General features: G+C 43.0%; 1 protein-coding gene across 2 annotated transcripts in view; it reads right to left on the reverse strand.

Moving 5' to 3' along the window:
• Positions 1 to 23678, reverse strand: part of ADGRA1 (adhesion G protein-coupled receptor A1) — a 1066191-nt gene that overhangs the window by 893190 nt on the left and 149323 nt on the right. The gene's annotated exons all lie outside the window — the stretch shown is intronic.

Consider the following 23678-nt stretch of genomic DNA (forward strand, 5'->3'; position numbering starts at 1 on the left):
TCTGTCCCGACCCACCCTTCATTGGTCCTAATAACCCCCCCCCTGTGTGCCCGGCTTTCATACTTATCCCATTCCCAGTGGTCAGTCCTCTTCATCTAGCTCTGTCCCATCTCCCTGGCACCCAGGCTTCCACTCTGTGTGTTTTATATACTGTATATGCTGCATATTCTATATACTGCATAGTGTGTTAGATTGACAGAAATGCCACTAATATGATTGGACACTAGATAACATGCCCATGCATACACCGTACACCTCTCATCATGACCGCACTCCTGAACTACTTCCCTCTGTGGCCAAAAGCTAATGGCAAGCCACAGCAGCATCACTCCACAAGTGTAAACAATACCATCACCCACAGAGAGACTACTCAAAAAGAAGCAGCACATCACTGCCTCACTGACAGAAGTATGAATTCCTGACAGATTTTTTTTTTTTTAAATGGCAGAATTACCACATACCTCAAAGGACCTGACACCAATCCTTCCCAAAGATGACTAGTACAATGCAATGATTATGTCTTCAAAGAACTTCCACAGGAATATTTTATAAGATAGCTATACCACTCATGTACACACGCCTTGGGTAGTCGAATGCTTTCGGTCTCGTGTGTCACAATGCACACTAACATGTGCATATATCAGAGCACGACTGCAAACCCAACATTAGTATATTTATTATATATATGTAATAATATATAATACAGTTCAATTTTCTGGCACTCACTAGGTTAAGGGATTGTGGTCTGGCGCGTTCCGTTAGGATTATATAAGCCCATGCATATAGTAACCGATGGATGGTGGCACTCAGAGTCTCAAGGCAGTAAAACGCTGTGACCTTTTCTTTTATATTAATTAAATTGAATGCATTAATCCAACTTCTGTCTAATCTTGTATTATGCAATGCAGACATCTCAAGCCTGTATACACAAAGAGGGTATTCAACCAGTACAATAGCTTATTACCAATATATCTATTTATTAGGGCCCTCAAATTCAGTTCTTTTTAAAATTATTGGAACTATTTTATATATGATGGAGCTTTCTATTTATAGAAGGCAGACTGTCTGATGGTGTCCAATGTGGCCCCATCGTACGCCAAATGCTTTCATGTATATGATAAAGATGAACATCTTCTTCTTGAAATCTGAAATTAAAGATGGTCTTACCCAGGGGTACCACAGCGTTTATACAGGGGTGCCGTAGATGGCTCCAACAGCAAGTTAGCTGGTCGGGCCTAGTGCTGCATCTCTAAACAAAGAACAAATTGTGCCCCTAATTGTGCAGTATTAGTTGCTTTCATATCTGTGTGCTCCAAATATAAGATTTGGTACCAAAAATAGAAATGGATGAGCTTATCTGAAATTGAGCATGTCCTATCCCCACATATGACCGCATGTGTTTGCTGCAGGTGACCTCAAAGGAAATATATATCTTGTAGCATAATACTATTTTTCAATCTTTATACATTTATTAAAAGTAAGTAGCACACTCACAATACAATATCTTGACAATATTGCATATCTCATACATAAAGATGATGAAAGCTAGGTAGGTTGGTATGAGAAACGTTTCCACCTCCTGCCAGAATGAGAGAGACCGGATGTTGTAGCAGCTGGAATTTCCAGACCTAGGTGTGGATACAGCTCTCTAACCCGTTTTGTTCTGTTCAGGAATTTATCAAAAGGCAATGGATTTCTATTGTGTGAGATATGCAATATTTTTGGTATAAGACTTGATATCACAAATCTGTTATTTAGAGCACACAGAGGTGGAAGTAAATTATAGTGCACAATTAGGAGCACATCTTGTTCTCTTATACTATAATTCACCACCACGGATATTGCCTCAGCAAGTGTTTTGGATCCGCACCTGCATCTCTTCTGATCACCTCCATTGTATGTGGTATTAAATCATCCTCCATCTGTTTGGCACCCAGCTTCTGCAACACTCGGGTAACAACATGACGCCTACTCCTGGACAGGCTGCACAGGCTGCAGTGGCTAATCTGGATATTTCTACCGCGCCACTTCATACCATTTAAGAATGAACCTTTCCTTGCATCACACTTGGTAATACCAACAATTTGGATAGACTCACTCTGCTCAGGAGTTCATATATAATCTTGGTGTCCCATTAATCTTCATTTACTAGTGACAATTGCACTATTTTAAACCTATGGTTTTATTTTTATACATATGGCATATCTTATAGGTATTCTAAGTATATTCTTGATGTGTTCCTATATGGAACTCAAACAAGTTTTTTGATGATGTATCAATAAATGTTAATATTTTTTACTATAGCATCTTCTGTAGTAAATATACAGTTTATCATTGTTCAATATTTTTTGGGTTATTTCCACCAGATTTATCAGTTCACACCACGCTGTCTTTCTCCTTCATTGTTTTACTTACATCGACAGATGACCATACTGTATAGACTAGTAGCATTGTACAGTAGTAACTCTGATTTCTGGTCCAAATACTATTTGCCAATATATCTCTTCACATCTATTAGACTCAGTGCAGCACCCAGGGTTTATTCCCACCCCCTTTTTTTTACTGTCTGTGAGGCCTTAGAATTTTATTATCATTCATTATCATGTAACCCAAATGGCAACATCTTGTATTGGAACAGAACCTTCAGTGCAGAAAAAGCTGTCTTTTCTTTTGCACTCTCTATCAATGGCACTCGTACACTTTAGTTAAGTCTAGAGTGGTTAGGTACTGTGCTGTTCCCACTCTTTCAATTAGTTCATCCACATGAGGCCTTATGTAGCCATCAACCTAAGACACACTATTCAATTTATGGAAATCATTGCAGAAGCATAAGCTCCCTTTGGTTTATGGAATGAGTACAATGAGACTTGACCACTCACTATGTGACTCTTCTGGTCTTCTGGTATTCTAAGGGGCTTTACAGTATGTAAACCTTAACCCGGGTTCAGTGATTATATCATTTTTAATGACTGTTCAATGACTATTGTTTTACCAGGTTTATTAGAAAACAAATTTCTATTACTTATGAGAAAATCTTTAGTCTTATGCTGTTGACTGGTTAAGAGGGTTTTGGCTATTGTCACCCCAGGAACCGATAGTATAAAAGTTACTGGAGAGACCAGGGCGGCTGACAGAGCTACTTTATCCTTCCAAGGTTTTATAATAACTACATCAGAGAATTGTCCTGGCTTTCCATTCCCAGGCTGGTATCCCTTACCTCACCCACTTTTCCATTCTCTCTAACCTTTACCAGAGTAGGGTCTTTTAGCTGTTCTGAGGCATCTTTTATCTCTTCAAGATCAGGAATATACTCAACTGGTTCAATAATATTTTCTATTTAAGGAAGAGGTACACCATTCTGCGCCCCACTGCAGCATCTCACAGGTGGTCTGGCAATTAAGGTTGCTTATTAACTGGTGATTACCACAGAGATGTTAAGAACTGGGACATACAATACTGTGCTAATATTTTGGGCAGGTATGAAAAAAATGCTGCAAAGTAAGAATGCTTTAAAAAATAGAAGTGTTAATAGTTTATTTTTAGCAATTAACAAAATGCAAAGTGAATGAACAGAAGAGAACTCAAATCAAATCAATATTTGGTGTGACCACCCTTTGCCTTCAAAACAGCATCAATTCTTCTACGTACACTTGCAGAAAGTCAAGGATTTTTAGGATTATACAGTAGGCAGGTGTATGATTAACCAATCATACCCAAACAGGTGATAATGATCATCATTTTCATATGTAGGTTGAAACACAGTCAATAACTGAAACAGAAAGCTGTGTAGGAGGCTTAAAACTGGGTGGGAAACAGCCAAACTCTGCTACAAAGGTGAGGTTGTGGAAGACAGTTTCATGTCACAGGTCATACACCATGGCAAGACTGAGCACAACCACAAGACACAAGGTAGTTATACTGCATCAGCAAGGTGTCAAAACTCTCGGGTAGATATTGGATGCAACCCGTATTTAGAGAGACCTATTTCCGAGGAGCAAAGTCTAATGTGCCGGCAGTTTTCACCAGGGACCCTTGCAAGAAAGTTTGGACTTGGCGTCCGACACACAGGTTGCAGCACTCAGAATAGGTTCACCTATACAGGTGCTGGTGAACTCTTAATGGGAAGACTTTCAGCGTAGTCAACAAGCTGGATTAGAACCAAACAGACAAGATAGTACCAGGGAGCAGACGAATACAGGTCATGGAGGATAGCCAAGGTCAAAACCAGATTGTCAACGCAATACCAGGGATCAGATGAAAATTGGAGTCACAAACAAGCCAAGGCTGGGCTCGAACTAGACGCCACCTGTGACGTCACCAGGGAGGTGTGCATGGCCCTTTAAATTATTTGACAAGTCGGCGCGCACGCCCATAGTGAGCCGTGGCCGCTTGCATCAGGGGAGAGAGGAATCAGCAGTGTCTAGCAGCGGGCGCCTGGGACTCCCTGCCCGCTGCCCACCAGCGCTGCCGGGCTCGGTAAGTGTGCGCCGGTGTCCAGCGTGCTGTGACACAAGGTCTCTCCCAAGCAAAGATTTCAAAGCAAACTGGAGTTTCAAGATGTGTTTTTCAAGCTCTCTTAAAGAAGCACAAAGAAATGGGCAACATTGAGGACCATAGATGAAGTGGTCGGCCAAGGAAAATTAGTGCAGCAGATGAAAGACACTTCATGCTTACTTCCCTTTGAAATCAGAAGATGTCCAGCAGTGCCATCAGCTCAGAACTGGCAGAAACCAGTGACCCAGGTGACTCCCATCTACTGTTCTGAGAAGTCTGGCCAGAAGTTGTCCTCATGGAAGAATTGTGGCCAAAAAGTCATAACTTCAATGTGGAAACAAGGCCTACTGTATGCACGAAGACATAGGAACTGGGGAGCAGAAAAATGGCAGCAGGTGTTCTGGATTGCTGGACTGATGAGTCAAAATGTGAAATATTTGGCTGCAGCAGAAGGCAGTTTGTTCACCGAAGGGCTAGAGAGAGGTACAATAATGAACATTGAAGCATGGTGGAGGTTCCTTGCAAGCTTGGGGCTGCATTTCAGCAAATGGAGTTGGGGATTTTGTCAGGATTAACGGTGTCTTCAATGCTGAGAAATACAGGCAGGTACTTATCCATCATGCAATATCATCAGGGAGGCGACTGATTGGCTTCAAATATATTCTGCTGCAGCACAATGACTCCAAACACACAGCCAATGTCATTAAGAACTATCTTCAGCGTAAAAAAGAACAAGGAGTCCTGGAAGTGATGATATGGCCCCCACATGGACCTGATCTCAACATCATCGAGTCTGTCCGGGATTACATGAAAAGCCAAAAGGATGTGAACAAGAAAAAAACACCCACAGAAGATCTGTGGTTAGTTCTCAAAGATGTTTGGAACAACCTCCCTGCTGAATTCCTTCAAAAACTGTGTGCAAATGTACCTAGAAGAATTGATGCTGTTTTGAAGGTAGAGGGTGTTCACACCAAATATTGATTTGATTTAGATTTCTCTTCATTTCATTTACTTTGCATTTTGTTTATTGATAAAAATAAACTATTAATACTTCTATTTTTTAAATCAATCTTACTTTGCAGCATTTTTTCCATACCAGCCTAAAACTTTTGCACAGTACTGTATATACCTCACATCAATAATTTCCCATGCTTTTATCACAATATACTGTATATATGGCCCCTGAGACCTTAAACTATAGTATGCATTGACATGTATACCACTCTCATTCTGACAATTATAGTTGGTCACATAATACAAACCTATTTTTATGTATCACTAGTAAAATAAAGGAATGAGAATCCAGACTGGGTGTTTGCTGGACAAGAATTCAGAATAAAGACATGAGGAAGCAAAACGTAGCTATTAATGCACTGGGAAATTTGACATTTGGCTTCTCTGGGGAATCCCTGTCATGGATGAAATGTCAGATTCCCTCTTTGTACAATTCTTGATGCATTAATATATGCTTTCTGTTCCTTCATTCTGTTAGTTTGCTGTTCTGTTTAACATTTGCTTTATGTGATTGCTAAGCTGTTATTGTATATTGATTTAAAGTACATATTTGAGCTTTTAAACAAAATGTTTGTTCAGATTCTCTCATTTCATCTTTAGTTATTCATATGTATATAATAAGGAAAACAACGTGGAGAGGTATATAATATTTTGGTAAATATGGAACAATAAACTAAGTAACAATTATATATGAACTTTTAGGGGGAATTCAATTAGGTGCGAGTTTGCAAAAAGCAGTAAACTCGCACACTTCACCTACATGTGCGCACAACCGGGATATGCACAATTCAATTAGAATTGCCAATTCACATGACTCGCAGCAAGTGTGCAAATTTTGTCCAAAATGCAAACGGAAAATAGCATAAAAAAGTGGGGAGACTTTCCTGGACCCCCCAAAAAAGTGACAACTTCTTTAGCAGAATCATATAGAAGACTGTAAGTTGGCATAACGAAAGTACTGCATGCTTTTGGCTTATTTATTCATGCTTTAAAAAAAGTTAAATAATGTAAAAAGTTGTAGAATTTTGTTTCATTGCAAAGGAATTTAACGGAAAATGCAAAAAAGTAAAAAAAAGAGGCTTTTGTGGTAATTTGAGGTGACTTTCAAAAAATAAAAAAAATAATAAAAAGCAATTATTTTTTCTTGAAATCTGGAGTGCATTAATTAGCAAAAAAGCTTATTCTAGGGTAATTTGAGGCCATTTGTTTTTTTCACCCCAAAAATTACATGTAATTATTGGCCCAAATAAGCCAACTAAAAACTTCCAAATGCCTAATTATTAGGGAAAGGGGTGGCCAAGAGGTTCTGAAGCAAGTGCCGACATTTTTACCTTAAAATAAAGATTTTCCCTACCTTTTCACTTGCTCAAGGGGGTGCAAACAAAAACAGGCAAATTTACTCTGGAAAAGACATGTGAATTTGGAACTGAATTGCAAATGTAAGTCGCAATGTGAATTAGCCGTGAATTCGCCTTGCGGCACCAACTTCATACCTAATTGAATTCCACCCTGTGTGAGAATTGCTGTATACAGATGGGCCCAACTAGTTTGTTGCTCATAGCGCGCCATTCAGGCCTCTGTGTCGCGCCATGGAATGTTACGTGATGGCTGGATTTTGGCGTACCATGGTATTCTTCAACGAAAGATACACTATGGCATGTAATACAGCCAGGGGCGGATTGGGATGGAAAACCAGCCCGGGAAATCTGCGGTAGCAGCCCTAATGGGGGCGGGTCAGTTGTGGGGGTGGGGTCTGTGGGTATGCAGTCGGGAAGCCAGCTGACGTAATCCCAACAGCCGGCTTCCCGACCGCTGTATCCCGGCGTGGGATAAAGGACCGGCGTCTATATCTAGACGCCTGTCATTTTCCCGACGCTGGGAGACCGGCGCCCGGCATCCCGATCGAAGGGACGCCGGGTGCCGTGGGCGGACAGCCGCGGGGGGGGAGGGTTAGGTTTAGAGCACCCGGGGGGACTTAGGGTTAGGCACCCCCCCGGGAGGGTTAGAGTTAGGCTAGGGGGAGGGAGGGTTAGGGTTAGGCTAGGGGGAGGGAGGGTTAGGGATAGGCACCATTGGGGGGGACTGAGGTTTAGGCAGCAGGGAAGGGGGGGTTAGGGTTAGGCACTTGGGGGGGGTTAGGGTTAGGCACCCCTACGGAGGGTTAGGTTAGGTTAGTATATACTTACCTTAGGGACGATCGGGATTTCCAGCGCTGTCGGGCTTCCGCTGCCGGGATCTCTGCATTTGTCGAGCTGTCACTGCTGAGAATCGAATTGCCGGCCATGCGGCCGGCGGTATTTCATACTGATTCCGGTCTGTGAAGGGAGGAGAATAATTCCATCCAGGGGCGGTGCTAGGGTGTTTGGCACCCTCCTGCAAACTATTACATTTGCACCCTTCCTTCCAGTTTACTACAAAGTGACAGTGCGCACGGTACACAAAGGGGCATGGTCTCACAGGGGGCGTGGTCACACAATAGTTTCCCCAATTCAAATTAAACCACACAGTAGCACAACCATATTCACATTACACCGCACATAGTGCCCATGATTCACATTACACCACATAGTAGTATCCCCTATTCCCATTACGGCAGTAGTGCCCCTTATACACAATGCCCATAGTAGTGCCCCTTTTGCAATGTTAATAGTAGTGCCCCTTACGCAATGTCAACAATAGTAGTGCCCCTTACGCAGTGCCCCCAGTAGTAGTGCCCCTTACGCAGTGCCCCCAGTAGTAATGCCCCTTACGGAGTGCCCCCAGTAGTAATGCCCCTTACACATAAAGTCACAGACACACACACCACAATACTATACTTACCTGAAGCCCCGCTCCTGCATCCGCCACTGTCTAACTACTGCGTCCATGGGCTGGGCAATATGGGAGAGATGTCATGACGTCTCTCCCTTCACCCACTGCGGAAGCAGGAAGGCGGAGCTCAGGAGTGGGCTCCGGCTGCCACTTCAGGGAAGGAGCTGCTGGGCACCTGCTGGTAACAAAATCCCGGGAAATGGAGTAGGCAGCACGGCGCCTCCCCAGGCCGCCGCTTCCCTGCAGCACAGGGCTGGATGGTTACATTGCGCCGGCCATGGTCCTAACCCTCCCAAACCGCAGTCTACAACTAACTCCATTAGTGCCTAAACCTAATCTATCACCCCCCCTCACAGCCTAAATCTAACCCTCCCCTTAGTGCCTACCACTAACTCTCCCCCTAACCCTAGTACTTACCTCCAGTATTCTAATACGTGTTGGGATTCCAGCAACGGCATTCTGACTGCCGGAATCCCAACAGTCGGGAATATGACCACATCAATAATAAATAATAATAAATAATATATTTAATATTTTTAATTAAACATACACTGTATATATTTCATTTAAAATATTAAATATATTATTTATTAAATGAATACACATACATATATTACCTTATTAAATAGATATATTATAAACATTTAAAATGAAACACTTACCTTCTTTTCTGCAACTATTTGTTTCTTCTGTTTTCTCCACTCCTTATCAATTTCTCCTCTTCAGCTGGATGCCATCGGCACTGGAGACTGCCTTTATTCTGATAGCCAGGCCAGGTGGGGAGGGGAGGAGAGCCAGGCCAGGTGGGGGGGGGAACAAGGTCAGGTGGGGGGAGGAGCCAGGTCAGGTGAGGAGGAGAGGAAAGCCAGGTCAGGTGGGGAGGGGGGGGGGAGCCAGGTCAGATGGGGAGGGGGGGGAGCCAGGTCAAGTGGGGAGGGGGGGATCCAGTTCAGGTGAGGAGGAGAGGAAAGCCAGGTCAGGTGGAGAGGGGGGGAGAGCCAGGTCAGGTGGGGAGGGGGGGGAGAGACAGGTCAGGTGGGGAGGGGGGGGAGAGCCAGGTCAGGTGGGGAGGGGGGGGAGAGCCAGGTCAAGTGGGGAGGGGGTGGGGAGCCAGGTCAGGTGAGGAGGAGAGGAAAGCCAGGTCAGGTGGGGAGGGGGGGAGAGCCAGGTCAGGTGGGGGAGCCAGGTGAGGAAGAGAGGAAAGCCAGGTCAAGTGGGGAGGGGGGGATCCAGTTCAGGTGAGGAGGAGAGGAAAGCCAGGTCAGGTGGAGAGGGGGGGGAAAGCCAGGTCAGGTGGGGAGGGGGGGGAGAGCCAGGTCAAGTGGGGAGGGGGTGGGGAGCCAGGTCAGGTGAGGAGGAGAGGAAAGCCAGGTCAGGTGGGGAGGGGGGGAGAGCCAGGTCAAGTGGGGAGGGGGGGATCCAGTTCAGGTGAGGAGGAGAGGAAAGCCAGGTCAGGTGGAGAGGGGGGGGAGAGCCAGGTCAGGTGGGGAAGGGGGAGGGAGAGCCAGGTCAAGTGGGGAGGGGGTGGGGAGCCAGGTCAGGTGAGGAGGAGAGGAAAGCCAGGTCAGGTGGGGAGGGGGGGAGAGCCAGGTAAGGTGGGGGAGCCAGGTGAGGAGGAGAGGAAAGCCAGGTCAGGTGTGGAGGGCCATGTCAGGTGGGGAGGGGGGGGAGAGCCAGGTCAAGTGGGGAGGGGGGGGGGGAGAGCCAGCCAGGTCAGGTGGGGAGGGGAGACAGCCAGGTCAGGTGGGGAGGAGAAAAGAGCCAGGTCAGGTTTTGAGGAGGAAAAGAGGGGACTCTGGAGGGAGGAGGTCCGGGTCACTGGCCTGATTCGCGGTTTTAAAAAAAGGGGCGTGGCCAAATGTCAGGAGGGCGGGGCTTAGCTGTGGGCGGCGGGCGGCAGCTCCGGTACAAGAATGCCTGGCAGGTCAGTGCAAACTCCTGTGTAATCCTGTGCTGTCTGCTGCAAGGCAGATTGCTGCAGACCCAGAGAAGCCAGACGCTGAAGAGGGGGCGGGCCGCAGATGGCATGTAGGCGGAGCCCTCAGTGGTGACTGATGGGCTCCGCAAGGGCTTATGGGGGGAGCTGCTGCTGGGCATGCGCAGTAGCTCCCCCGGCGGCCATTTTGTTTGTTTACTGTATTGAGCTGCCCATCGGAGCCAAGCACCGATCGCGCCAGCACGGCCACTGGCAGTTCAGCAGGGGTGAGTGAAGGAAGGGCAGCGGCCACTAAAGGGAACACAAGGGCCGGCCCAGCGGGAACCGGCCCGGTGTCCCGGCGGCCCAATCCGCCCCTGAATATAGCGCTTAACCGCTGGGTGGCGAGTGCTCCACTGTTGTAATTTGTACTGAATACCATACTGTTAAATTGGATGGATATCACATTCACGCACTGTATTTGCTTGTTCGCACAACCAATCTTTTTAATATCACATAAGCTCTTAGAACGGGACGCAAATCAGTACACATACTGTTCATAACTGTACAGTAGTGTAGTTGCCGTGTTGTTATGATGGTATAACCGATACTGTAGATTAATGAGATGCACGCACAGCTTTCACTGAGATGGGATGATTATGCTCTAATGGTGGGGTACTGTGTATACATGTACTAGTATAATATTTTGAAAGGAATATACATATTTTTATTATTATAAACATCAGCAGGTGGGTGGAGTGCACAAGGATGAGCCCGCTTTGTGCGGTTCTTGATATAGCTGGCATGTGGGCTAGAGGTTAAGTGATCGCTTTGCAACAGTGCTTGTCCAGGGTTCGAGCCCTGTCCCAGACTTAGACACTATAGTGAAACTAGTAGTGGGCTTTTTAAAAGTGAGGCATTACAAACTGATTGTGCATTTTAAAACGCACATTTGCGGCACTGTCGGCATGTTGGCGCTGTGGTGGCTGTCAGATCAGGAGGCTGCAATAGGATCTATGGCGCATGCCCAGAGGAGCCGCTCCATACGCCAGTGGAATACGGAGGATCATAGTACTACGCATGCCCAGTTGGTCGGGAGTCACACACAATGGGATCTCTGGTGCATGCCCAGTGGAGGGGTTGCGTTGTGATCTCTGGTGCATGCCCAGTGGAGCCGCTCCATATGCCAGTTCACGCTATGCCGTGGAGTATGGAAGATCATAGCACTGCGCATGCTCAGTGGGTCGGGAGTCACACACAGCGAAAGTGGGATGTCTATATTACATACTGACTGTGCGGTTGAAGTTGCACACTTGCGGCACTGCCGGCGCTGTACCAGACTTAGACATTGTAGTTATTTCATGACTTTAGAAACTAGCAGTGGCTCTGTTTAAAAAAGAGGTCTCTGTATTACAAACTGATTGTGTACCACAAACTTGCGCCGATTTTGGCATGTCGGAGCTGTGGTGGCTGTCAGCTCCATGGGATTACAATGGGATCTCTGGCACATGCCCAGTGGAGGGGTTGCAATGGGATCTCTGGTGCATGCCCAGTGGAGCCGCTCCATATGCCAGTTCGCGCTATGCCATGGCGTATGGAAGATCATAGCAATGCGCATGCCCAGTGGGTCGGGAGTCACACACAGCGAAAGTGCAATGTCTGTATTACATGGACTGTGCGGTTGAAGTTGCACACTTGTGGCACTGCCGTCACTGTACCAGACTTAGACACTGTAGTGATTTCATGACTTTAGAAACTAGTAGTGGGCTCTGTTTAAAATAGAGGTCTCTGTATTACAAACTGATTGTGCATTTAAAAACGCAAACTTGCGCCAATGTCGGTGCTGAGAGACCTCTCTCTTAAACAGAGCCCGCTACTAAAGTCATGAAATCACTAGTCTGGGACAGCACCGACATTCATGCAAGTGTGCAGCTTCAAACATACAGTCAGTGTGTAATACAGTGCTGTGCGTGTCTGTGAAATATTTTTATATAAAAGTACAGGACTCACACACTTAATGATTTAAAACTTTATTAGACATTCTTCTACAGCCCTGATTCCATGATGAAAATGCTGTACTACAGTATATTGTACAGAATCACTGCTTCTGTCAGCCTATCATCGGGCTGTGATATAGAAAATGCATTGGAATTCAGACGCATGCGCTGTGTAGTTTAGGAAAGTGACACCAGGTGGACAAAAAGTTGTATTACACGTTATTACTTTTTTTTCAGCTCTGCGCTATGTTCCCTTACGAAAGTTTCTGTGTGGCGTGACTCATGGCGTAGTGTGTGGTGTGCCATGCATGGCGTGCTACATGGTATATGGAGCAACAAACTAGCTGGAAACATCTGCATACATTGTATACATGGCTTCAGAAATGTGTGCTTCAGATTGTAATCTCAAATTATAATGCAGGTTAGAATGCGAGATGAACATTTTGGGCCAAATGTAATAGGGTGAGCGATTAGAAAATGTGAGAGTTTAGCAGTATGCTCTGACACTTTTTAAACTCGGCCAATGTAATAGAGTCCGAGAACAGGCAAACTCCATTTTTGTAGACTAAAAAAACTCACAATTTAAACTCTCATTCAGATGTTTTCCCATTTTTAAGATAAAACTCCAATGTGAGAGTTTACTGCTAAACTCACATTTTCTAAACTCTGACCCTATTACATTTGGCCCCTTGTCTGCATCTTTTGGCGGTCGCCTGTCTGTGTCATTATGCAGATGTCCTTCCCCGATGTACAACTGTGCATCTGAGACTCCCGCTGTCAGTGTCCGTGGAAGCTAATATACCCATCGGTCACACCATGGCAGGTGCAGTTTCTCCCTCTGCGTACGGCCTATGTGAGTGGTTGCACATCTCTTTACGCAACCGCTTTCAGTGACATACCTCTGACATTTTCATAAGATGCAACATCTCCATGAGTCAGCTAAACCACTTCCCTGTCACCTCCCAGGAATGCTCAATACATTCTGAGACCATGTATCTCCCATGCGACTTCATTGCATCTCAAACTGCGCATGCATAGAAGATGCAAATTGCTGCACGGGTCCAACATCAGCAGTGAGCCTGCGATTCAGAATCAAGTCCTTAAGCATTTGGTTCCTCCTACAGATTTATTGCCTACTAGCGTTCGCCCACAGTTTCGCTTGCGTTGATGTGTGTTATTGTTCAGCGGAACTAATTTTACAAAGACAGTAGTGGCATCTAATATTGTGATGTATATTTTATATTGTAGACATTGATCACAAAATGTCTTTGTAAACAATATTTGCAGTTTTTCCTTTAGGGACTACCATAAAAAGATGCATGGGGATACTAACTTGTGAGCAAGCCACTTAACCTACAGTAACACTAAAAGGTTGCAAGTAACATGAGCAGCGGCTCTATGGTCTGTAGTATTTGTTTTGGGGTGCAATCTACTGGATTGACATGTACTGTATACTGCAACTTCATGAGTCAACATAAGCTGCCTAATTAGGGCTTAATATATAGTTGGACTTTCCTGCGAAATAGGTTTGAGATATATATATCTATGTATTTATATATGCATACATATATAACTGTTTGCGTTCGGGGTGTGCAATATATGTATAAATTGTATATATATATTTATATACATAAAGTAATTTTGAACTTGAGGAGCCTGTGCAAATTCCGCCAAAAAAAGTTTTCGTCTCCATAGTTCATAAACAGTCCCTGAAAATATATTTGTCCCCCCAAAAATTATATTTATATACATCTAGTAATTTTTTGCTTGAGTAGCCTGCACACTCCACATGCTGAGTATCAAGCGTCTGGTTTTTCCTTTATTGCTCCTCTCCCTGATGTCACATCGAGATAATACATAACTCACTTTCTCACTTGACTAAGCTATACAATATTGAAAACACAAATCAAATTCATACCATAGTTTTTGCATGATGCAGGAACAAACAGACAGACAAACAAGTATTCCAAAAAAAATAAATGTTTGTCTCCATTATTCATACCCAGTCCCAAGAAGTACATTTTTCAAAAAAATTCTATGTACAGACACAACCATTACAACTTTATTATAAGTATAGATTAGGACTAAGTGGGCAGCAGATTTGGAAATTCTTCCAGATGAGGTTTTCTCTTCCATGTTGAGGGGGAGATCCGAGATGCCAGAACTTGCATTAGATATCAGCAAATTTATTTGCATGTCTTGCAGGAGTGTATACTACACTCCTGAGGTCTTACACAGGTTGGGTACTTGTGGAGGCTCAATGTATCCTAAATGTGGAGCCCAGGGCAATTCATTTTGGCATCTGTTATGGGGGTGTGACTAATTTCTGGGTACAGGTGTGGGATGGCAGGTGCGGTACACTGCCAGAACTGCTCTCCTTTCATCCCAATATTTGTTTAATTGGTGTTACTCTTGAGGAAGCCTCTTCTAAAATACATTAACCACATCACAACATTGGCCAAAGTCATTATTGCTAGAACATGGATGGCAGAGGGACCCCAGAGTTGATAAAATGGAAAGTACTGGTCACTGACACTATGAATCATGAGCTCATCATATATTCTAGCTGTAAATCACCTGATAAACACCATAAAATATGGTCACATACTTGGTACCAATCTAGGCATGGGAGACAATCTGCTGGCGATGTAGTTTGTAATGTGTATACATAGCACTATCATGCTACTTTGGTGGTGATAAATGGATCTTATGTTTGTTTGGTTTTTTTTTCTCTTGTCTGTATGGTTTATTTTTCAAAATTAAAAACATACTTGAAGATAGGAAAATAATTGTGGGAGCAATTGCAGCAATTGGGGAATTCTGTTGTGGAAATACTGTATAATGCAGAGATCTCAGAATCTTTTCCGACCAACATTCATCCCAGGATTCTAAAAATAATAATACTTATTCCAATAGTGTAGATAAATTTATACCAGATATAAATAACACAGGGGCTAAACCAAAGGTTAGAAAGTTCCCCCAACCATCTGCTCAGAATAATTCTCCAGTGTTTTTTTTAGACCAGCGACCTAAGAGACGGTACAGGGATTATATACTCAACTGAGAGTGGGAGTCAGGGACCCCAAAAAGAAGAAGAGATTCCAACTTAGAGGAAGAATAGGAGGAAGAAATGTGAACCTAAAGAGGAAGAGAAAGGCAGAGAGGGAGAGTAGTAAGGAAAAGGGTGAAAAAAGTATTAGTATATTTAATTTATCATCTAAAAAGCTCACTGAAGCAGAGATGTCTCTCCTTAATATGGGTTTATAATTTTCCCCTTCAGCTATGCCTAATATTTTTGATCTATTTGTGGAACTCAATAAATTTGTAAGGACCCTCTGTCGTAAACGTTTCTTTGCTAAACAGAATTTAAATAGAAGAAAAGAGGACGCCTTTCCTATAGTTTTGGATATCAATGATGATTCAGCTTTTTCATATCTTAACAGAACTATGGGAAGAAAGTAATGATTGCTTGCCTGATGAAACTCAACAATTGTTTAATTTTAGTAAAGGTGGAAGAGGTTTTAAACAAAAGTCTGAGTTCTACCCTATTAAGTCTAAAGGTTCCATCATAGACAGTTTCTACAAAACCACCCTGGAGGATTTTAAGGATATGTGACAATCTATTCCAAAAAAGGAGAAAAAAAAGAACCTAAATAAATGGGTGAGAAAAGCCATAAAAGATCTGATGTCAGATGCCTCCATTGTCATCAAGGAGGCAGATAAAGGAGGGGGATTAGTAGTGCAGGATAAAACAGATTATATTATGGAAGCTAAGAGACAGTTAGAAAATGAACTCTGCTATCAAAAATTGCTTATAGACCCTACAGAGGTTCCTAATTGAACTCCACACTCTATTGGATGGAGCTATGGAGGATGGAGTCATCTTCAGGGAGGAATTCCATTTTTTGTTTTCTGCACATTCCACTACACCTATTTATTATAATTTACGGAAAATTCACAAATCCCTCACTTCACCCCCTGGGCGACCCATAATTTCTGGCATTGATTCTCTTTCATCGAACCTATCATTTTACGTTGATTCTTTTCTACAGCCTCATGTCTCAACATAAAAGATACTACCCATTATTTGCAATTGATACAAAATGTTGAATGGAGAGAGTCTTATGCTTCTCTAACTATGGATGTGCAAAGTTTGTACTCCAATATCCCACATAATATGGAATAAAAGCTATTTCTAAAAGACTCAATAAAGATGGTGATCTTACAGAGAGACACAGGATTTTTCTTCTTGATTCAAATGCTTTCATATTACAGCACAATAATTTTTTGTTTTTAGACACTGTTTATTTACTAATTATGGGTACGGCCATGGGGACCAGGTTTGCGCCGAGTTACGCCAACCTATATATGGGGGAGGTCTAGAACCACCTTGTGTGGGGGGTGATTTTGGCACACACCTGGTCCTCTAAGGCTGTTACATTGATGACCTTTTTTTCATTTGGGATGGGGATGTTATTTCTGCACAACAATTTGTCACTTCTTTGAACACTAATTTGTTTAATCTTCAGTTCACGTATGTTTTCAACACAGATCAGATTTCCTTTCTGGATTTGACTCTAGAGATTCAAAACAATAGAATCGCTACATCCAATTTCTCTAAAGAAGTAGGCAAGATAATAGTGCACACTACCCTCCCTGGAAAATAAATATCCCCAAAGGCCAGTTACTTCTTCTAAAAAGAAATTGTTCGACAGCTGAATCTTTTGACAAGCAGGCGGAAGGTGTGATCAACGGGGATACCCGAAATTAGTTGTTAATAAAGCTTTAAATTAAGTCAGAAAGACTAACAGACAGGATCTTTTAGTATCAAATAAGAAAAGAGAAAAAGAGAGAGACCTTACTAAGGAGGTCACTTTTATTTCTACTTTTAATAACCAATTTTTACAAGTCAAAAATATAGTACAGAAAAATTATAATATTTTGAAACAAGACCGTTTTCTATGTGATCTTATTCCTCCTAAACATGTATTTGTAACAATAGATCATTGAAAACCTTACTGGCACCCAGCTATTTAAAACCATCTACTGGTCAACCAATTGAAAAATCTCATAATATCTCTTGGCTTCAACCCAAACCGAAAGGGTTTTATAAGTGTGGAGGGAATAGATATATAACATGCAACTATGTTTCGAATAGAACTACCTCTACGAAGACAAAAATGGGAGATAGTTATGAAATAAAAAGTTTCATGAATTGTAACAGTACTTATGTCATTTACATGTTGAGTTGTGATTGTAACCTTAGATACATTGGGAGAACCACGAGGATGCTTAAATCTAGATTTCTTGAGCATCGTAGAAACATTTTAAAAAGAGTGGAGTCTCATAGTGTATCTAAGCATTTTTCGGACCACCATAATGGAGATCCGAAATGAATAAAACTAGTAGGTCTAGAACACATCCAAGCTACCAGACGAGGTGGGGATCATTACAAAAAATTATGTATACAGGAAGTGTTCTGGAAGTTTAGAATGAATTGTATATATCTGGATGGCCTCAGTGAGGCAACAGAATTGAATTCCGTTATTTAATTCAGTATCTCTTATCATTTTTAATTGTAGTAGTCTCTAACTGAGCAACAGAAATGAGTTGTTTTTTACCAACATATTTGTTCCCCCATTGATGTTCTTTTATATAATTTTATTCACATTTATGATATATCTAAAGACCCATTATATAGTGGTTATATTGGGAATTGGAATAATATATTTCCCTATTAGATAAGTATTTTGAGTTTTGATTTTACAACTGGTGCCTTTATTGTAGTTCAAGTAATACAATAGCTAGTTGGGCTATTTATTTATTCCTCCCAATTATCAATTAGGTAGTTCTTCTAGCTTTCTGTCTACCAAATATTCATCTAGGTTTCTAGCTGTGTTCCCACTTCCGTTTTCTAGATTTATATGTATGTATGCAAGTTAGTATTCATTATATATCCACTATATCTGCCCACATAATACCTTTTGGTCATGTGACTACTATATCCCGATCTGTTTGTTCAGATATATAAATGTTTTTTGATCATTTTGAGAATAATAAAAGTATCTAATTGGGAAGCTGCGATCGGCTCTTGAATAAAGTATACCCTTTAAATCTGTGTTTGTTTACATCATGTGACTAGGAGCCGAGAAGCCGGAAGTCCCGGAAAAAAAGCTCTGAATAATAATTTGTTATCTTCTTTTGTGTAAATATATTTTAAAATGGGTCTGCCTCCTAAACACCTTATATATAGCTTTGTATATGTATATTTTATATGTATTTATGTTTGAAACTAGTTAGATGTTTATATATGGCACTTCCAAATTGAATTCAGGTGCTAGCCAATTATCCCTGTTTTTAGGGGTATAAGAGCACCATTTTTGACACACAGTGGATACCTTTGATAAAGCTGCGCCTGGATGCAGCGAAATGCATCAGCCTTTCCTTAGGATCATCACCTTCCGTCCACTTACCTGATATGGTCATATCTATTTGGATTATTATCACCCTGCCCAAAGCAACCTTGGAAAATATGGGAACCAGCGACTAAAGAAACGCCAGTCATTGGCCACAGCCAATCATCCGCTATCCGTGGAAACCGCATATTGTGAGGACCCAATTACCTAACGGATCCATTCATTTGGAAGGGACATTCCTCTAGCGGATACCAGGACCCAATTCCAGTGGACAGGCTTATATACCATTGTGGTATCACTATTGTTCCCTTATAGTTGCTCTATGGACACTAGACCAATATGGACTTGAGGTTGTGGGTGAGATCCTACATGTTTATATACCTACAAATGTTTTCATTTTAATATGTACCAGTACAATTTTTATTGAAAATGAATTAATTCTACTCAATTTTTTTATATAATAAATTTGGATAGTACCTTTATATTTAATTAATCGCTATATGTTCATTATTGTTAGCGCTTTTTTCCTTTTTTTTTTAATATTGCATTTGTGCTGTTAGAGCAACAACTCTTTTCAGCTCTTGTTTTTACCCTTGAGGTACCTTTTCCAATGCTTAGTGGTCCAAGAGAGGTGGTGGAACTCATCTTTCCCACCACCCACCACCCCCCCACCGCCTTCCCCGCCACGCTAGTCTGACAGGCCAAAACAAGTGTGAAAACTGTTTTTTTTACACATGCACACACACACACACACACACACACACACACTGTTGTGCACAGGAAAAGGTAAAGTGAATGGCTGGGGGTCGCCTAGAAGCTTTCGGGCTATGACAGTGTGAAATACATTTTAGATGCTTTTTTAGCACTCCTGCCATCAGTTGAGACTACAATGTTAGATCATTTAAAAAGAAAAAAAAAAAGTTCTATATCATCAGTGTTATTTTTTTGCCATGCATCTTTTTATGGGGTCCCCACAAACTAGTCTATGTCACTTGGATGCCCAATGTTTTTTTGCAACCCCTATGTGTTGCCTTCACTTGATTCTTTCCTTACCTATATGCTGGTTTCTCTGAAGAAATTGAGACTCCCTAGGCAGATAGCGAGTGGCTCTCTATCTGTGGGACTTCTGTGCAGGGACTTTGTGGAGGTGGAACTAGTTCCACCTACCATTAGAGGTGATGCAGGGGTATGAGGTTGGACTTTGATGTGACATGATGCTGCTGATGTCATGAAGCTCCAATAGTGCAAAACCAAGGTATTTTGCAGTGCATCTCTGATGATATTCAGAACTGATCTGCTCTGTCTGTTCAGACTGAGCCATCCTTTGCACTTACTGAGAGTGACCAGCCATATTTCTTGGTCAAGTGGGCACAATTGTCAACCAAGCCTAATTGAAGGTCTTTGGAAGCTCCAATATAAAATTATTCTGCATCTAGTTTTATTAGTTGGCAATGGTTTCGGAAAATGTGCAGGATGTAAATATTATAAACCACATAACCAATCTACAGTACTACCATTTTAGTACCATCTACTCAATTTAATGTCCTAATAATGATTGTTTAGCTTCATTTATTTCTTAAATTCACCAAAAAAGTGAGGGACATTGGGAAAGTTTTTATTACTTGTCACTATTCTGAGTCTGAAATGTATAAATGTATTGGCTGAAATACAGTATACCTAGTAATGCCATTTACTGCAGCTGGGAGAGCAAAATATGTATAGGGACGGGACCCGATCTCCAGGGATCGTAGAAGTTAGAGATGTGCGGTTCTGTTCTCCAGAAATTCGAATCCACCCGAATTTTGTTAATCCAGACAGATTCGAGTGGCAGCTCTGATCTCCGGAGGAGATCCGGACAGATCGGAGTCGAGGTTCTGATCTTCCCGCTGTTCGGAATTCATATTTTAAATCCAAATTTCAGGTTTTCGATAGCAAAAAGTACACAATTTCAGCTGTTTTTAAAAAAACTATCAATTTTAAAAAAATCAAAAACAAGATCCAAAACACCAGGGTAATCTCTATTTATTATACAGTGTGTAACACCCCCTTTAAATGTTACTCTTTTCAATAACCCTATCCAGCAAATGAAGGTGTGTAATCAGCATCATACTTACCTACTCCCGGGTTCTCAGGAGAATAAGCCACTTCTCAATTTCTTTATACAACTTGTTTCATCCGTACCCAATGTCTGTGCACGAGGACGTGATTTGTGTCATAGGGGTCTATTTACTAAGCAGTGTTAGGAGACAGAGTGAAAAGCGATAAGAAAGTGATAAGGTGCCAGCCAATCAGCTCCCAACTGTCATCTCACAGGCTGTGTTTGAAAAATGACAGGTGGGAGCTGATTGGCTGGCAGCTTATCACTTTCTTATCACTTTTCACTCTGTCTCCTAACACTGCTTAGTAGGGGTGAGCGGGTTCGGATTTCTGAAATCCGAACCCCCCCGAGCCCCCCCGATCCGAGGCAGATCCGTGTCAGGCTCGACTTTTCCATCCTGACTCGGATCTGAAATCGAGGCAAAACGTCATCATCCCGCCTTCCGGGTCTCGTGGGTTTTGGATCCTATATAAGGTACCCGCGTCGGCGCCATTTTCTCACTCGGCTGTGGACAGTGAAGAGGGAGGGTGGGAGTTAGGGCTGGATGGGCTGTGTAGTGTAATGTAGTGCAGAGTAGTGTTGTGCTGTGCTGTGCTGCGCTGTGCTGCTGTTGTCCACTACTTCAAAGTCCATAGGGGCTGGCTGTGTTGTGCTGTGCTGCTGTTGTTAATAGGGGCTGTGTCCACTACTTCAAAGTCCATAGGGGCTGGCTGGACTGTGTTGTGCAGTCAGTTCTCCATAGGGGCTGTGTCCACTCCAAAGTCCTGTGCAGTGTCCCTGTCCTAAAGGGGTGCTGTAGTGTTGTCCAGGGGGTGCTCGGTCAATCAGGGGTGCTGCCCCCAAGTGCTAAAAAAATAATATTTTTTCTGTGTTTGTGAATTGTATGCGCAGTAGCCGCACGTGCATCAACAAAGTAGTGCCAAGCGTAAGCCTGTGTCATAAGTAAAGGGTCGGATGGCTTGACCGTTAAAGGGTGCTGTAACCCCCAAAGTACACTCCAGTCCAAACCAAAAAAATATATATTTTCTGTGTTTGTGAATTGTGTGCGCAGTAGCCGCACGTGCATCAACAAAGTAGTGCCAAGCGTGTGCCTGTGTAATAAGTAAAGGGCCAGCTGGCTTGACCGTTAAAGGGTGCTGTAACCCCCAAAGTACACTCCAAACCAAAAAAAGATATATTTTCTGTGTTTGTGAATTGTGTGCGCAGTAGCCGCACGTGCATCAACAAAGTAGTGCCAAGCGTGCGCCTGTGTCATAAGTAAAGGGCCGGCTGGCTTGACCATTAAAGGGTGCTGTAACCCCCAAAGTACACTCCAGTCCAACCCCAAAAAAAATATTTTCTGTGTTTGTGAATTGTGTGCGCAGTAGCCGCACGTGCATCAACAAAGTGGTGCCAAGCGTGCGCCTGTGTCATAAGTAAAGGGCCGGCTGGCTTGACTGTTAAAGGGTGCTGTAAGCCCCAAAGTACACTCCAGTCCAAACCAAAAAAAAAAATATTTTCTATGTTTGTGAATTGTGTGCGCAGTAGCCGCACGTGCATCAACAAAGTAGTGCCAAGCGTGCGCCTGTGTCATAAGTAAAGGGCCGGCTGGTTTGACCGTTAAAGGGTTCTGTAACCCCCAAAGTACACTCCAAACCAAATAACAAAATATTTTTTCTGTGTTTGTGAATTGTGTGTGCAGTAGCCGCACGTGCATCAACAAAGTAGTGCCAAGCATGCGCCTGTGTCATAAGTAAAGGGCGGGCTGGCTTGACTGTTAAAGGGTGCTGTAACCCCCAAAGTACACTCCATTCCAAAGCAAAAAAAAAATATTTTCTGTTTGTGAATTGTGTGCGCAGTAGCCGCACGTGCATCAACAAAGTAGTGCCAAGCGTGCGCATGTGTCATAAGTAAAGGGCCGGCTGGCTTGACCGTTAAAGGGTGCTGTAACCCCCAAAGTACACTCCAGTCCAAACCAAAAAAATATATATTTTCTGTGTTTGTGAATTGTGTGCGCAGTAGCATCAACAAAGTAGTGCCAAGCGTGCGCCTGTGTCATAAGTAAAGGGCGGGCTGGCTTGACCGTTAAAGGGTGCTGTAACCCCCAAAGTACACTCCAGTCCAAAGCAAAAAAAAAATATTTTCTGTGTTTGTGAATTGTGTGCGCAGTAGCCGTACGTGCATCAACAAAGTAGTGCCAAGCGTGCGCCTGTGTCATAAGTAAAGGGCCGGCTGGCTTGACCGTTAAAGGGTGCTGTAACCCCCAAAGTACACTCCAGTCCAAACCAAAAAAATATATATTTTCCGTGTTTGTGAATTGTGTGCGCAGTAGCCGCACGTGCATCAACAAAGTAGTGCCAAGCGTGTGCCTGTGTCATAAGTAAAGGGCCGGCTGGCTTGACCGTTAAAGGGTGCTGTAACCCCCAAAGTACACTCCAAACCAAAAAAAAAAATATTTTCTGTGTTTGTGAATTGTATGCGCAGTAGCCGCACGTGCATCAACAAAGTAGTGCCAAGCGTGCGCCTGTGTCATAAGTAAAGGGCCGGCTGGCTTGACCATTAAAGGGTGCTGTAACCCCCAAAGTACAGTCCAGTCCAACCCCAAAAAAAAATATTTTCTGTGTTTGTGAATTGTGTGCGCAGTAGCCGCACGTGCATCAACAAAGTGGTGCCAAGCGTGCGCCTGTGTCATAAGTAAAGGGCCGGCTGGCTTGACCGTTAAAGGGTGCTGTAACCCCCAAAGTACACTCCAGTCCAAACCCAAAAAAAAAATATTTTCTGTGTTTGTGAATTGTGTGCGCAGTAGCCGCATGCGCATCAACAAAGTAGTGCCAAACGTGCGCCTGTGTCATAAGTAAAGGGCCGGCTGGCTTGACCGTTAAAGGGTGCTGTAAGCCCCAAAGTACACTCCAAACCAAATAACAAAATATTTTTTCTCTGTTTGTGAATTGTGT

Source organism: Taudactylus pleione, unplaced genomic scaffold (genome assembly GCF_031769625.1).
Source record: "Taudactylus pleione unplaced genomic scaffold, aTauple2 ptg000198l, whole genome shotgun sequence".
Classification (NCBI taxonomy): domain Eukaryota; kingdom Metazoa; phylum Chordata; class Amphibia; order Anura; family Myobatrachidae; genus Taudactylus; species Taudactylus pleione.